General features: G+C 45.8%; 1 long non-coding RNA gene across 1 annotated transcript in view; it reads left to right on the top strand.

Moving 5' to 3' along the window:
* The window catches only part of LOC134596054 (uncharacterized), a 39296-nt gene extending 22360 nt beyond the window's left edge, over positions 1-16936 (top strand). The window contains exon 2 of the long non-coding RNA XR_010090332.1: positions 16580-16936. This is a non-coding gene — a long non-coding RNA (uncharacterized LOC134596054). The remainder of the gene's footprint in view (positions 1-16579) is intronic.
* Positions 16937-17202: the final 266 nt, after the last annotated feature.

The following is a 17202-nucleotide window of genomic DNA, read 5'->3' as shown; positions in this document are numbered from 1 at the left end:
TTGCCCCTGCCCCCCATAAACACACACATTGCCCCTGCCCCACATACACACACACATTGCCCCTGCCCCACATACACACACACATTGCCCCTGCCCCCCAAACACACACACATTGCTCCTGCCCCATAAACACACACATTGCCCCTGTACCCCATAAACACACACATTGCCCCTGCCCCCCATAAACACACACATTGCCCCTGCCCCCATAAACACACACATTGCCCCTGCCCCCCATAAACACACACATTGCCTCTGCCCCCATAAACACACACATTGCCGCTGCCCCCTATACACACACACATTGCCCCTGCCCCCCATACACACACTGCCACCAGATACATACTGACCCCACACACATACACTGCCCCCACATACACACACACTGCCCCCCATAAACACATTGCCCCCACACACATACATTGCCTCCCACACATACACTGCCCCCCATACACACATACACTGCAATACACACACACACTGTAACTGTCACACACACATACTGACCCACACACACACTGCACCCTTGACATATACTGCCGCCCTCACCTCAACCTTCACACACACACTGCTAACACACTGTCCCCCTCACACACACACACACTGCACCCCTCACACATTGCACCACTCACACATACCACTGCTCCTCTGCCCTACTACAGCCCCATTTCCCAGAGGACCTCGGGTAAGTTGTCAAACTGTTCTTAAACAGTTGGACTACTTACTCTGGGAGGGGGTCTCGGCACTATTGGCACAATAACCACTAAACTGAGCTGTAGTGGTTATTGTGTCTGGATTATTTATTTAAATAATCTACAAGTGCCCCTCCCGAGATCAGGCTCTGGATCCGCCACTGAGTTGAGCTTGACTCCATTCTCAACCCGAAAAGGCCCCACAAGCTCATCTTTGATGATACCAGCCCAAACCAGTACTCCACCTCCACCTTGCTGGCGTCTGAGTCGGACTGGAGCTCTCTGCCCTTTACCAATCCATCCATCTGGCCCATCAAGACTCACTCTCATTTCATCAGTCCATAAAACCTTAGAAAAATCAGTCTTGAGATATTTCTTGGCCCAGTCTTGACGTTTCAGCTTGTGTGTCTTGTTCAGTGGTGGTCGTCTTTCAGCCTTTCTTACCTTGGCCATGTCTCTGAGTATTGCAAACCTTGTGCTTTTGGGCACTCCAGTGATGTTGCAGCTCTGAAATATGGCCAAACTGGTGGCAAGTGGCATCTTGGCAGCTGCACGCTTGACTTTTCTCAGTTCATGGGCAGTTATTTTGCGCCTTGGTTTCTCCACACGCTTCTTGCGACCCTGTTGACTATTTTGAATGAAACGCTTGATTGTTCGATGATCACGCTTCAGAAGCTTTGCAATTTTAAGAGTGCTGCATCCCTCTGCAAGATATCTCACTATTTTTGACTTTTCTGGGCCTGTCAAGTCCTTCTTTTGACCCATTTTGCCAAAGGAAAGGAAGTTGCCTAATAATTATGCACACCTGTTATAGGGTGTTGATGTCATTAGACCACACCCCTTCTCATTACAGAGATGCACATCACCTAATATGCTTAATTGGTAGTAGGCTTTCGAGCCTATACAGCTTGGAGTAAGACAACATGCATAAAGAGGATGATGTGGCCAAAATACTCATTTGCCTAATAATTCTGCACTCCCTGTATATTCCCACCTAGAAAATGGAGAAATGGGGAAGACTGACATATATAGATCAATGGGAGTCGGACCTAGGTGAGGTCTTGGAGGGAGTTTAATGGGAGGAGATATGGGAGGCGAATGCCACCATTTCAATAGGTGTCACTCTCCAGGAGCAAGCGTGGAAAACCATGCTTAGATGGTACACCACGCCTGTAAAACTATTTAAAATGGACACTGTTGACTGTTGGAGGGATTGCGGAGCCCGTGGAACATACATCCACATGTGGTGGGAATGCCCGAAGTTACGGAGCTTCTGGAGGTCCGTGGAGGATTTGTTGAAACATTTGACCGGCCCCTGGGCATGGACCCGTGGATCTACCTGTTAAATAGATGACTGGACAGACGAACTAGGAGAGAACAGAAATTAGTACATAAGATAACTCTGAGCGCACACCGTGCAATAGCGACCGCATGGCTCTCACCAGAGGGCCCAGAATTCCCGGGGGTAATATCTAGGATCAGAGAATGTAGAATTATGGATGACCTGATAGTGAGGGTAAGAGGGACGACAGCGGCATTTCAAAAAATTTCGGAACCATGGGACAACAGTTTAGTGGGTTCGAGCGGAGACTGACAGGGCCCATTTTTTGGGGGTCAGACCCGAATTAGTAAAAAAGACCCCTCCTCACGAGGGACATAATTATCGCGCTGTCATTTGGGGGGGCCTCCGCCCTTTCCCTAGCCCCCCCCCCCCTTCTCTCCTCTTTGCTCACCCTTTTCTGACTCTATATCTTCTTTCTCTTCCTTTTTCTTAGAATTTCATATTTTTCCTGTCTCAGCTGTTTTTTGGTCCTTCCCCTGGTTTTTCTCGGGAATGAGGCCTTTTTTCTTTTTCCAGGCATGATCACACTGTCGGAGGAACAAGGTAGCTCATGAGTAAGATTAGTTATTGAATAGAAAGGGCTACTTGTATCACCTAAATGCCTGTCCATATAAAAATATTAAAACCCTCAGTAGACGGCAGGTGCCAATGGTTTTTAAGGAATGGGCATGTATTGTATTTGTTGAACTGCATTATGTTTCCAAGAATTGTATTCAAGTTGGCTTCTGTGTAAGCCCAAAAGTTGATGTACACTTGCTATGTCTATTGAGTGAAAAAAAAAGAATTAAAAAAAAAAAGAAAAAGAAAGGTGGAAGGCAGGCACATGAACTAGAACAGCTAGTCTACCTCTTCTGTTAGCTCTGTGGAACTAAAGGAGTGACAGACAATAATTGTCCCCAATTATAAGATGGCCAATTTCTATTGAAATGGTCACTTTTAAAAACTGCCAAGAAACTGACAGACTCCAGACATATAAAGCATTTCAGCAACTTGAAATACTTTATGTATGTGGATTATTCTTCTCTCTCAGCAAAACTAGTGTTTATACACTCACTTTTGCTAAGAGACTCACACACAACTTTTCCTAATTTTTTTCCTTTACTAACAGTCTCTGTCTCTGCTTAGGCTTCTCTATTTAAATTTTCCAGTCTGCTTTCCTGCTTTTTTAGTATCTCTTACCCTTTTCACAGTTTTCCCTGAGTGTTTTTTTTTATTTTTGTCAATCTTTGTTTATTAGAATATTTTTCAAAGTATTAAGTGGTACAGAAAGTAGAAATAGAATAGCATTTAAACAACACATTAAAGTAAGTACATACATCCTTCAGGCTGCTACCCCCTCGAAGCGTACACATCAGGGGTTATGTGGCTGGATATTTACGTGCGTTGGTGGTTGGACTTCAGTTTGCATGACCCCTAGTTGTCTAATTCGCTAAGGTTTACTGCGCCTCCTTTGGAGGGTCTAGGGGGTATGGAGGTATTACAGTTCTATATTTCACCATCTGTGTCTCTGTCCTACATCCCAGGGCTCCCCCTGCCTTTTCCCTGTGTTTGTTTGTAGCGTGCGTCAGGTGTCCCGGTGTAGTCCGGGTCATGTGGGTAGCCCATCTTCTTCTGTATTAACTCGTCTGTTCTCTCTACCTATTGTCTGTCCCATGTCACATGCCCCTAGGGGGTGTTATGAGACTGTCCAACCCGTTCTTGCCTGGTATGTTTGCCTCCAGTTTACGCACCCTGAGATAGAGTCCACACTATGTGTCCGAGGCGTACCTTGCCCCCTGTGCTTTAGGCGCATGAAGGAGGAGTGAGATGACGTGCTGGTACCATTGGTCGGATTATCACTATCAGAGTGTCAGCCATGGATTGAGTTATCGAAAAGGCGGATGTACCCTAATAGGTAGGGTCGATAGGTAAGTTCCGCTGTACGTACGTGAAGGAAGAGATAGAGGGGAGAGGGAGAGGCACAGTGAAATTAGTGATAGAGGGAAAGGAAGGGGGTGAGGAACAGGCTGGGATGGAACGCCCGGTCCTGCGGGCCGCTCCAGCCCATCACGCCGCGAGCAAGCCCAGGTCCTCCACTCCTCCTCTTACCCGGCGGGTTGGTTTCCAGACTCGTCCCGGTTGCACAGGTAGTACATCCATGTCCTCCAGGGCTCGAGTCCTGCAGGAATGCGTGGGAACGGCGTTTCTGCACTTTTTTCACAGGAGGAACGCCGTTCCCCCTGCAGGCACTCAGGGGGCGGCAAAAAATGCCGCCCCCAAATGCCCTGTGTTCCCCCTGTCATGGGGGGGCCACCTGATTGCCTGCCCCCCCTCTCTCCCTGTCACACGCGGCGAGGGAGCTGTGTCCTCTATGCTCCCTCTCGCCGCGCGCCGTTTTCTGATGCAGGAAGCCGGAATATGACGTCATATTCCGGCTCCCTGCATCAGCAGACAACCCACGCGGCGAGAGGGAGCAGAGAGGACACAGCTCCCTCGCCGCATGTGACAGGGAGAGAGCAGCCCGCTGCCCGCCTCACTGCAGCCCCACTGGACCCCAGGGACCCATCCATGCCAGCTTTCCTAAAAGGTAGGGAGGCTGGGTGGGTGGGTTAATTTTAATAATTTGTATATATGTATGTCTGTTGGTGTATGTGTATGTATGTCTGTTAGTGTATGTGTATGTGTGTCTGTTAGTGTATGAGTGTATGTCTGTTAGTGTATGTCTGTTAGTGTATGTCTGTTAGTGTATGTGTGTATGTCTGTTAGTCTATGTATGTGTGTGTATGTCTGTTAGTGTATGTCTGTTAGTCTATGTATGTGTATGTATGTCTGTTAGTGTATGTGTATGTCTGTTAGTGTATGTCTGTTAGTGTATGTCTGTGTGTGTATGTCTGTTAGTGTATGTATGTCTGTTAATGTATGTGTATGTATGTCTGTTAGTGTATGTGTATATATGTGTGTGTATGTCTGCTAGTGTATGTGTGTGTATGTCTGTTAGTGTATGTGTGTATGTCTGTTAGTGTATGTGTGTATGTCTGTTAGTGTATGTGTGTGTGTGTATGTCTGTTAGTCTATGTATGTGTGTGTATGTTAGTTCATGTCTATGTATGTGTGTGTTTGTGTCAGTGTGTGTGTGTGTGTATGAGTGTATTTACGTCTGTTAGCGTATGTACGTGTGTGTATGAGTGTATGTGCTTCTGTTAGTGTATGCATGTTTGCGTGTATGTGCTTCTGTTAGTGTATGCACGTGTGTGTGCGTATGCGTGTATGTGCTTCTGTTAGTGTATGCACATGTTTGTGTGTATGTGCTTCTGTTAGTGTATGTTTGTAAGTGTCTGTCAAATCAGTGAGAGTCTGTTTGTCATTTAGTGTGTGTGTGACTATTAGTGTGTGTCTGTCAGTGTGTTTGTGTGTGTCTCTCTATCAATGAATGAGTGTGTGTCAGTGAATGTGTGTGTGTGTCAAATCAGTGACGTCTGTGTGTTTGTCACTGAGTGTGTGTGTTACTGTCAGTGTGTATCTGCCAGTGTGGGTGTCTGTCAGAGAGTGTGCTTAGAGGGACACTATAGGCACCCAGACAACTTCAGCTCATTGAAGTGGTCTGGGTGCAGTGTCCCAGTCCCCTTAAACCTGCAAGTGTAATTATTGCGGTTTCTCAGAAACTGCAATAATTACCTTGAGGAGTAACTCCACCTCTAGTGGCTGTCTAACAGACAGCCACTAGAAGGACTTTTGGGTGGTTAGGTGACCAAAAGTCGCCTAACTGATGCTGAACGTCCTCACCCTGTGCATGAGGACATCCAGCATCTGCTAAATACCCATAGGATTTTAACCCCATCAGTGTCGAGTGGGGGGGGAGGACATGAGGGGGGGGGGCCTACAGGGAATTATAGTGCCAGGAAAACAGCTTTGTTTTCCTGGCACTATACTATTTCTTTAAAAGGAGCAGGAAAAGGTGGAGTCTAAAGAGGAAGGGGTGGGTTCTTAATCAGGAAGCGGTGCGCCCTTGACAGGAAGGGGTGGTAAATTTAGATTAGGGGGTGCTCAGGTATAGTCATACCTAGGGCAGCACAAAATTAAAATACACCACTGTGTGAGTGTCTGAGTATTTGTGTGCATCTGTGAGTGTCTGAGTGCATGTGTGTGTCTGTGAGTGTATGTGTGTGCAGGCGTTTATATATGCATACGAGTGGGTTTTTTTTTGGTGGGGGGGAGTTCCCACACTTTTTCCCCCAGGACTTGACCCCTGATGTTCTCCAGATCTCTTCGTGTTTCTTTAGTCTTCCACTTACCGCCGCTATTTCGGCTTCCACTTGTCTGATCTCTTCCACTCTCTGGAGCCAGGAGGTGTCGGGACACCGTTTTCTTATACCTTGATATGGGTAGGTCTGTTCTGTTGAGTAGGATAACTGCTGGGTCAAAGGCAACCCCCCCTCCCCAGGAACTCCAGGGCCCTCACATCTTGTCCAACCAGAAACGCCGGGCTGCCTGTGACTGGGTACATCGGACCGGTCAGCGTTGTTAGGGAGAGCCGAAAGCGTGTCCGGTACCAAACCTTCAGAGTCGCCCCAATAAAGGGTTGTTCGCGTGTCAATTTTTTGGCCGTGTCTTCCAGCAGCCACACCGCTCCTGGGATATCTCCCTTCAAAGCATCTCTCTCCAGCGTTGTCCAGATCCTCTGTGAGTCAGTTTCATGCTAGGCTACAATTCTCGCCAAGTGTGTGGCTTTGTAATAACCGACAATGTCTGGTAGACTAAGTCCCCCTATCTCCTTTGGCCTCATCAGGTGTCCTAGTCGTATACGTGGTCTGTGCCCCTTCCATATGAATTTTGTCAGAGCCGAAAAAAGGTGTGTGGGAGGTCGATCGGGATGGTCTGGAAAAGGTATAGGTTTCGAGGGAGAACATTCATCTTGATGGAATTGATGCGTCCCGTCCATGAAAAATGTGGTGTAGTCCACGATTTCATATCCATGGAGAGGCGGGAGAGCAGGGGTTGGAAGTTCAGTTGGTACAGCTGGTGTAAGTTCTTAGGGACCCAGATTCCAAGCTATTTGATGCGGTCTGTGCACCAGTGAAAGGGGAAGTGTGTCTTTAGGTCGTCTAGATCTCGTGTCAGAACCGTGACATTAAGCACCTCTGACTTGTCCAGATTGAGTTTGAAATTGCTAATGTTTCCGTAAGTTTTGAATTTGGCTATAATGCGCGGGAGGGAGATTCGCAGTTGCTCTATGTAGAACAAAAGGTCGTCTGCGTAGGCCGAGACCTTATGCTCCACCCCCGTGAATCGGATTCCATGGATCGAAGGGTTGGATCGAAGTGCACATAGAAAAAGCTCCAGCGTGAGGACAAATAATATGGGAGAGAGTGGGCATCCCTGCCGCGTCCCATTCGTAATTCGTACTGGTGTGGAGAGGCCCCCGTTCACACACACTCTAGCCATTGGTTCAGAGTAAAGAGCCCGGATCCACTTGCAGAAGGGTTCCCCAAAGCCCATCTTCTGCAGTGTGCTAAACATGTATCGCCAGTCCACCCAGTCAAACGCCTTTTCTGCGTCTGAGAGTATGACCAAGGGACGGCGTGAAGTGGTAGCTAAGTGCATAAGGTTGAGGAGCCTAATGGAGTTGTCCTTCGCTTCCCTTCCTGGTATGAACACACTTTGATCTGGATGTATCACAGATGGAAGGATTGTCTTCAAACGGGTCGCTAGTATCTTAGCTAGCAGTTTGCAGTCGGAGTTGAGTAAAGAAATCGGTCGATAGCTGGCGTATTGTTCAGGATCTTTGCCTTCTTTGGGTAGAATGGTGATATGAGCCATGAGCGATTCCTTTCCAAGTCTGCCGTCTTGTAAGAGCGAGTTTAATAAGGCAGTCAGCGGTGGTAGGAAGACGTCTCTACATTTTTTGTAGTATTGCAGCGGGAGGCCATCCGGGCCAGGCGTCCTTCCCGTTTTGGAGGACTTAATTGCCCCCTGGAGCTCTTCTATGGTGATTTCCTGATCTAGAGTGGATGCCATGTCCAGTGAGATTGTCTTGTGTACGTGGGTCGAGAGGTACGCATCCATCTCCTCTAGCTGTCTGGCTGAGAGTGCCAGTTCCGCAACTTCGGAGATATTATAAAGCTTTGTGTAGTAGGTGTGGAATAGTTCTGCCATTTCCGACGGATGTTCGGAGTGACGAGTGGGCCCTACGCGGAGTCTATGTATGTGGAACCTCCCTTGGGGTTTTTTGAGCATTTTCGCCAGAAGGCGCCCACACTTATTGGAATGTTCGTAAAAGAATCGCCTGGATTTTTGTAGCATGGAGAAGTGTTGTTGAGTGATGAGTGTCACCAGGTCCTTCCTAAGCGCGAGGAGCTCGCGTAGGTCTAAGTCGCTGAGGGTTAGTTTGTGACGTAGTTCCACGGTCGCAATCCCGTCCAGGATGCTCCGTATTCGTTCCGCCCCGACTTTCTTCTTGTGCGCCCCAATGGAGATGAGAACCCCTCGGATCACACTCTTGTGGGCCTCCCATATAATAGTCTGGCCAGTGTCTGGATGGGTGTTTTCCTTGAAGTAGTTAGTCAAGGTTTCTCGAACCGTGGTCCGGACTTCGTCATCCATCAGTAGTGACTCGTTCAGGCGCCATGTTCGCTCCCTTGGTTTGAAAAGGGGGGAGGCCATCCGGAGGGACACCGGTGCGTGGTCAGACCATGTGATGTGTCCGATGGTTGAGTTTTGGAGTAAGGTCAAGTAAGTTTGGGGGAGAAAGAGGTAGTCTATTCTCGTGTACGGTCCATGCACCGCCGAATAATATGAGTAGTCCCTTGTCTCCGGATGGAGCAGTCCACTAAGTGTAAAGTCTGCAAGGCTTTCTTGATAAATCTAATACGCGGATATGTAGTCGCACTCCTTCCCCTTGACGTGTCCATGGAAGGGACCAATGACACGTTGAGGTCACCTCCCAATATCAACAGTCCTCCCTGAGTTTTTTTTTACCCCAAATGGGTCTATTCAGTAAGTGTTGGGTTGAAACAGAGGCTAGAATAGACAAGTTGGAAAAGTCCCCATCTCACCTTAGTTGAGAGAAATTTTGACCTATGTTTTAAACTTTTAGAGATTTATCAAATCACTGTTTTGAGAAAGAACTGATGTGTCTACCTGCTTGTTTTTTTTGTTTGTTTGTTTTTTGTAAGACAGACACATAGTAAAAGACTGGCAACAGGGAATAGAGACCTATCTATATAAATACACTGCCTAATTGTGACAAACTCTGTAATTTCCCTTGCCCCAGTTATTTTCCCTGCATTTGGTAGTTTGATCTACTGAACACCGACCACCCCCTGACTCAATCAACTTCAAAGTAACCACAAAGTTAGGTGCTCTCTGTGGGGGGCTGCCATTCATATAACCGAACAACACGTGTGCTGGAACACAGCGGTCATTTCGTCTCCCGAAAACACGCAGCGGTATTTGGTTGTCGAGTGTCTTGAACTCTAAGTCAGAAACTCTAACCCACGAACACTGGTAACATTGTACCAATGCCTGTTTCTATTCACGACAAGCCAGGAGGGCACTATTCAGTGAAAAGGTGCACAAAAACTAGATGAACAATCGCTACCCATGAGCCAGGGTAACCGTTCGGTATTTTGTTCGTTATGGGACGTGAGATGGCGGCTTAGTATACTGAGACTAAACCCCCCACAGGAGCTGATCGTACAGATAATGGAGCAAGCCACAGCAGCACAGACAGCAAGGAAGACCAGAGCGGGCATACAGCAACAAGATACAGCATCACTGCCAGGATCCATTAATGGAGGACAGCAAAAGAAGGTGAACTATGTTGCATTTAAAAATTTAACAGATGGGGAGATGGATATCGAGGCCTACATACAGGATTTCGAAAGACAGTGTGCTCTGGTGGACCGGATAAAGTAAATTGGGCAGCCATCCTGAGCAGCAAGTTATCAGGCAGAGCTGCTGAAGCAGTACCCGACTCAGACAAACAGGACTATGAGCGGCAAAAGACATTTTACTGGCCCGGTACGCTGTAACACCCAGAGCATATAGGAGGAAATTTTGTGGATTAAGCTAGAAAAGGACTTTCCACATGCACCGGGCAGTCAAGAACTGGATGCAGGGATGCCAAGCAACAACCTTGGATGACGCACTACAACTGTTGCTGCTGGAACAGTTCATTAACCACATACCCACAGAGATCCGAGACTGAGTGAGAGATCGTAAGCCTGGAACTGTGGAGTAGGCATCAAGGTTGGCGGACGAATACTAGGATGTAAAGAAGGTAGAACCTAGCAAAAGATTACCTCATTCAGGCTGTCCTACTTGGCACAAAGCACCTGACCCCCATTCAGACCCGCTCCCTCCACCCTGGCACCCACACCGGCACCCTTCTGATGCACCGGGCCCTTGTGCCATGGATGCTGCCAACCCGGGCATTTTAAAAACAATTGCCCAAACCATAATAGAGGAAGCTGGGAACACACACCACCTAAGCCAGTTCAGACCGCAGCCCACTGTTACCAGCAAGATTTTCACCCAAAGCAAAGCTACCCAGAGGAACTGTGGTCCTACATGAGGGGAAACCTGTCCAAGTTGCCAGGGACAACCAAGAACACCATCGGCAGTGGGGAACAGTAGACGGACAAGAGGCAAGGGAGCTCCGGGACATTGGCGCAAGCACACAAGGTCAAACCCCAAGCCCGGACCGGACAAACAGTAGCAGTGAGGGTGGCAGGAGGTGCCATCCACAAACTCACAACAGCTCGAGTTCATCTCAACTGGGGTTTAGGGGCAAAGCACCACGAGTTCGCCTTCCAAAGTTTGAAATCAGCGCTAAGCGAGGCACCTCTACTGGCCATACTAAAAAGTTTCTCATCCACACAGATGCCTCCATGTTTAGGCTGGGAGACGTGTTAAGTCAGTGGGGGATGACGGAATGGAGCACCCGGTGGTCTATCTCAGCCAAAATCATTTACCACGAGAAGTCCGCTATGCCACCGCTGAAAAAGAATGCATGGCTCTTGTATGGGCATTAAAGAAACTTCAGCCCTACCTCTATGGTTGTCCCTTCACTTTAATGACTGACCCCAACCCCCTCATCTGATTGAACAGGGTAGCTGGGGATAACCCTCGCCTTCTGCGCTGGAGCCTGGCCCTTCAACCCTACAATTTTACAATCCAGGCAAAGATAGGCAAACAAAACGGCAATGCGGATGGATTATCCCAGCAAACCAAATTGGAGCCTTAATCTAACCTCCCGGACATCCCCAAGCCAACCTGCCAGGGTCTAGGCGGGTATGCCGCACCATGGAACTGGGGGGGCAGCAATGTGACAAACTCTGTAATTTCCCTTGCCCCAGTTATTTTCCCTGCATTCGGTAGTTTGATCTACCGAACACCGACCACCTCCCTGGCTCAATTAACTTCAAAGTAACCACAAAGTTAAGTGCTCTCCTTGGGCGACTGCCGTTCGTGTAACCGAACAACACGTGCACTGGAAGACGGTGGCCATCTCCCGAAAGCATGCAGCAGTTCTTGGTCGTTGAGTGTCTGGAACTCTAAGGCAGACAATCTAACCCGCGAACACTGGTAACTTTGTACCAACGCCTGCTTCTATTCCCGACAAGCCAGGAGAGTGCTATTCGGTGAAAAGGTATGCACAAACTAGATGAATAATCTCTACCTTTGAGCCAGGGGAACCGTTCGGTATATTGTTATCTTTGGGACTCCTGAAAGTGACCGGCTGCTACCACTTTTCTCATGGAACTATTTTGGGCAGAAGCCACGTGTGCGGTCGGTTAAAACTTTACCCTGGTGGCGACTTGCCTGTATTTGTGGGATCTGAGCACTATTTGGACATATCCGGGGATATAGGACTTGTGGGGGTCTCTCTTAATATTATGCATGTTTTGGGGTATTTTATGTTTTATATTTTGTACCTCTAGTGCCTGGGAGATAATTAGTATAAGCAAAGTACACTCCATTATCTCCCAGACACAGACGCCTTGGCGTGTTTCCCTATACCTTTGCTGGAGACCCCATGTTGGGGGTCTGTGTATAAAAGTGGGCCATCTGGCCATAATAAAGCATTCCAGCTGTACCCTTCATCAAGTCTCGACTGATGTTTGGGTATGCGAGCGACAAAGCCCGCAAGCAACAAATCACTTGATTTTTTTCCACCAACCTGCTTGGATTTCAGGAGAGTACGAATAGTGTACTAGGCTAACGGGCTATAATCACTTAACCCTCTAGTCCCTTCGGAAGAATGCGAACAAACGTACTATATGAAGTAAAAGGGGTTCGTTACACTAATACATACTGTAGATCCATACCTCCACACTGTCTATAACATTCTATAACACACACAAACTGCCAAATACATACACACACAAACTGCCTTATGAACACATTGTCTAATACATAAACATACAACTACATTATACATACATACACACAAACTACCTAATACATGCACGCACACGTACACTGCCAAATACACACACTGCTGAATACAAACATATACACCAACACACACACTACTTTATACATACATTGAAATATATCATGATTATACATGCAATACATACATACAAACTGTCTCAAACTCACACTCACTGCCTTATACATACACTCACACAAACTGTCTAATAGACACACACTGCCTGACACATACACACAGCAGACTCACATTCTCAGGTGGTGGAGCTGGGGGAACTGGAATAAGCCCATTCAGGGGGTGTGGTATCTCCTTTGCTGCCATGCTTGCAGTTTGTGTCTGTGGTCCATCCCACAGGCCGTTCAGGAACAGGACACAGGGAGCTCTGATCTCACACTGTCCTTCTCTTTAAAGGATTGCTGCCTGGATTGGAGGAGGGGTCTTTACACGAGAGAGCATGGGCAGGCAGAGTTAGAATATTTGAGGCTGGTTAAGGCGGGGTTTGTGTATTGTGGGCAGACACAATATTTGAGGCGGAGTTAATATAACATTATTGCTACAGTTGAAGCTGCAGAATTACCATGAGGAGCAGAGAGTAGGAGCAGAGAGGGGCTGGTGCTGGCAGATCTGTAATATTTATCTGTAATTTTATTATGTTTTTATTTTATATGTTATTATGTATATAGCGCCATCAAATTCTGCATTGCTTTACAATGGGTGGATGAACGGACATGTAGCTGTAACCAGACAAGTTGGACACACAGGAACAATGAGCTTACATGCTAGAGGGAGTGGGGTAAAGTGACACAAAAAGGTAAGGATAGTATTAGACTAGTGACAGTTGCAAGAGAGGAATCAGTCAGGAGCTATTAACAGTTTAATTGATACAATTTTATGAAGAAGTGGGTTTTTAATGATTTTTTGAAGGTGTGGAGACTGGCTGAGCATCTTGTGTATTAGGAAGATAGATAGATGGGAGCACCATTATGTAGAGATTTGAAAGCAAGAATCAGTATTTAAAATTGAGCCCTATATCTTACAGGAAGCTAATGTAGGGATTGACAGAAGGGTTAGGCGTGGGAGGTGCAGGCGGACAGGAAGATGAGCCTCGCCACCGCACTCATTATGGACTGTAACGGCGCAAGTTGGGAGAACGTAAGACCACTGAAAAGCGGATTACAGTAGTCAAGGCAAGAAAGGACAGTGGAATGGACCAGCACCTTAGTCGAATCTGGCTTTAAGTAGAGTCGGATGCGTGCAATGTTTTTGAGATGGGAACGACAGGATTTGGCGATAGACTGAACATGAGGCTTGAAGGAGAGGTCGGAGTCAAAGAAAACACGTAGGCAGCGATCCTGCGTGGTGGAGCTGATGGTAGCACCGTTGACTTGGAGGGAGACAGACACAGGAGTAACAACACTTGAGGGAGGAAAGACTAGCATTTCAGTTTTGGTCAAGTTTAGTTTAAGGAAGTGGGCAGCCATCCAGTTAGAAATAGCAGAGAGGTAGTCAGAGACACTAGTCAAGAGGGACGGTGAGAGATCAGAAGATATTGCGGAGGATGAGAAGAAGCTGTTGATGAGTGTCAAAAGCCAGGTCAAGGAGAATTAGGATAGAGTAGTGACCACGAGATTTTGCAGCAAGTAGATCATTGGATACTTTGGTCAGTGCCGTTTCCACAGAGTGCTTAGTGCGGAAACCAGACTGAAGCGGGACTCACAGAGAGTTGGACTCGAGGAAGTTTGTGAAAGCATTGTGATAGGCTTTTGATCAACAAGCAGATCAGTGGCAGAGCCAGCAGCAGCAGACTGGAATAAAAGTAAGATTTTACTATATTTAGGGGGGCAATGTGGGGGCCAGGGTGGTTAGATAGTGTTTTAATACTATAGGGTCAGGAATTCCTATTTGCTCTGACCCGGGAAATATATGTAATTGGTGGAGTGTGCTCTTCTTAAACGCTTTCCTCCTTTGATAGAAGCAGAACTTGAGGAAACACATTTCATTTAAACCAGTTATTTATTTTCTATCTAATACCCAAGTTGAATATTACAAAAATGGGATATTACCTGATAGTTCACAAAAGCCAAAGTCTAAAAATGGTGGGAAAAGCGCTAGACCTAACTGGATTGCCAAATCTTCACCATTATGAAGACAGGACACCTCAATCCACAGGTTAAGGATAAATCATATTTACTTCAAAGTGAGCATACACAGGTAGGAGAGTGAAGATTACTATAACTTGCCAGTGAGGCGCAAAACACGTCATGGTGATCTTCACTCTCACCTCTGTGTCCTAACCATATGCACACTTTGGAAATAAGATTATTTAAGGATTGAGGCGACTTTTCTTCATAATAAAGGGGAGATCTAGCAATCCAATTAAGTCTAGTGTCTCTATGCAATTGTGTAATCTGCACGCCTCTCCTGGGATTCAGGTACAGCTTGCTGTGCTGTACATTGTAGCAGGTCCTTTTGTTGTCCTATAGCGATACATTTATTTATTTATTTTCACTCCGTTGTAGAGAGCAACATCCCTGGGTCATAGAAACATAGAAACATAGAATGTGACGGCAGATAAGAACCATTCAGCCCATCTAGTCTGCCCAGTTTTCTAAATACTTTCATTAGTCCCTGGCATTATCTTATAGTTAGGATAGCCTTATGCCTATCCCACGCATGCTTAAACTCCTTTACTGTGTTAACCTCTACCACTTCAGCTGGAAGGCTATTCCATGCATCCACTACCCTCTCAGTAAAGTAATACTTCCTGATATTATTTTTAAACCTTTGTCCCTCTAATTTTAGACTATGTCCTCTTGTTGTGGTAGTTTTTCTTCTTTTAAATATAGTCTCCTCCTTTACTTTGTTGATTCCCTTTATGTATTTAAATGTTTCTATCATATCCCCCCTGTCTCGTCTTTCCACCAAGCTATACATGTTAAGATCCTTTAACCTTTCCTGGTAAGTTTTATCCTGCAATCCATGAACCAGTTTAGTAGCCCTTCTTTGAACTCTCTCTAAGGTATCGATATCCTTCTGAAGATAGGGTCTCCAGTACTGTGTACAGTACTCCAAGTGAGGTCTCACCAGTGTTCTGTACAATGGCATGAGCACTTCCCTCTTTCTACTGCTAATACCTCTCCCTATACAACCAAGCATTCTGCTAGCATTTCCTGCTGCTCTATTACATTGTCTGCCTACCTTTAAGTCCTCAGAAATAATCACCCCTAAATCCCTTTCCTCAGATGTTGAGGTTAGGACTCTATCAAATATTCTGTACTCTGCCCTTGGGTTTTTACGTCCAAGATGCATTATCTTGCACTTATCCACATTAAATGTCAGTTGCCACAACTCTGACCATTTTTCTAGTTTACCTAAATCATTTGCCATTTGGCTTATCCCTCCTGGAACATCAACCCTGTTACATATCTTAGTATCATCCGCAAAAAGACACACCTTACCATCAAGACCTTCTGCAATATCACTAATAAAAATATTAAAGAGAATGGGTCCAAGTACAGATCCCTGAGGTACCCCACTGGTGACAAGCCCAAGCTTCGAATATACTCCATTGACTACAACCCTCTGTTGCCTGTCACTCAGCCACTGCCTTACCCATTCAACAATATTGGAATCCAAACTCAAAGATTGCAGTTTATTGATAAGCCTTCTATGTGCAACAGTGTCAAAAGCCTTACTGAAATCTAGGTAAGCAATGTCTACTGCACCACCCTGATCTATAATTTTAGTTACCCAATAAAAAAAATCAATAAGATTAGTTTGGCATGATCTCCCTGAAGTAAACCCATGTTGTCTCTGATCTTGAAATCCATGTGTTTTTAGATGTTCAACAATCCTATCCTTTAACATGGTTAAGGGTCCTAATATATTTTACACAGTATTGTAAGTATGTATAATAAAAAATGTCGTAATCATTAAAGGTAAACTGTTTATGTAGAGTATAGCAAAATTTGTTAAAGCTGTAGAAATAATGCAGAATATTGTATTTTCCGCATTCTTCAGGGTATTTCACACGTGTTTCGGAATTTACTGCACTATAATGGCATTTACCATACTCCCACAGGCTTTATTTTTTAGCCTAGTCTCTAATTTTTATTCATCTTATCGTCCTAGGTCCCCAGGCCTCCACTGATGTCTGTGCCCACATTGTTTGGTAAGCAGTCATCAGTCATTGCTCTTGAGATGTGAAGAGCGCTGTGGGGTCTCTTCATCCATTCTATGGAGTTTGGCAACAACCCTTAAACCTGCAGGGGGGATGCAAGCATGAAAAGTCCAACAAAACATCGAATAGAAGCATGATGCATGTCCATGGGTTGGAGGAAACAGTGGCTGCTCTGTTTCTTTGGTGAATGAAAGCATATTTTAAGCTCAGACGTAAAGAAAAATGAAACAAAAGAAAAAACACCACATTATAAAGATGGCGAAGAATATATAATCTTATTTAATAAAGACATAAGATCATTATTTTCAGGATTTGTGACAAAACCATGGCTCATTATTTTCGCAAGTTTATTACTGTTCTGGGATTCAATGGATTATATTTAACTATTTTGTAAGAACATACATTGTTTTTGACTCAAGTGCCAGGAAGGGGGCAAACACCAAGACATGCACATTTAAAACCTCGACTTTAAAAAGTCAAGTTAAAATGGGTGATGATGTAATGATGCTGTGTTTCAATAACCACAGTGTCATTAAACCAATGCAAAACAGATATGCTACTGACAGAAGCGCAA

The sequence above is a fragment of the Pelobates fuscus genome, chromosome 1 (assembly GCF_036172605.1).
Source record: "Pelobates fuscus isolate aPelFus1 chromosome 1, aPelFus1.pri, whole genome shotgun sequence".
Lineage (NCBI taxonomy): Eukaryota > Metazoa > Chordata > Amphibia > Anura > Pelobatidae > Pelobates > Pelobates fuscus.
The sequence above is the reverse complement of the archived record's forward strand: the minus strand, read 5'-3'. Positions and strand labels throughout refer to the sequence as shown.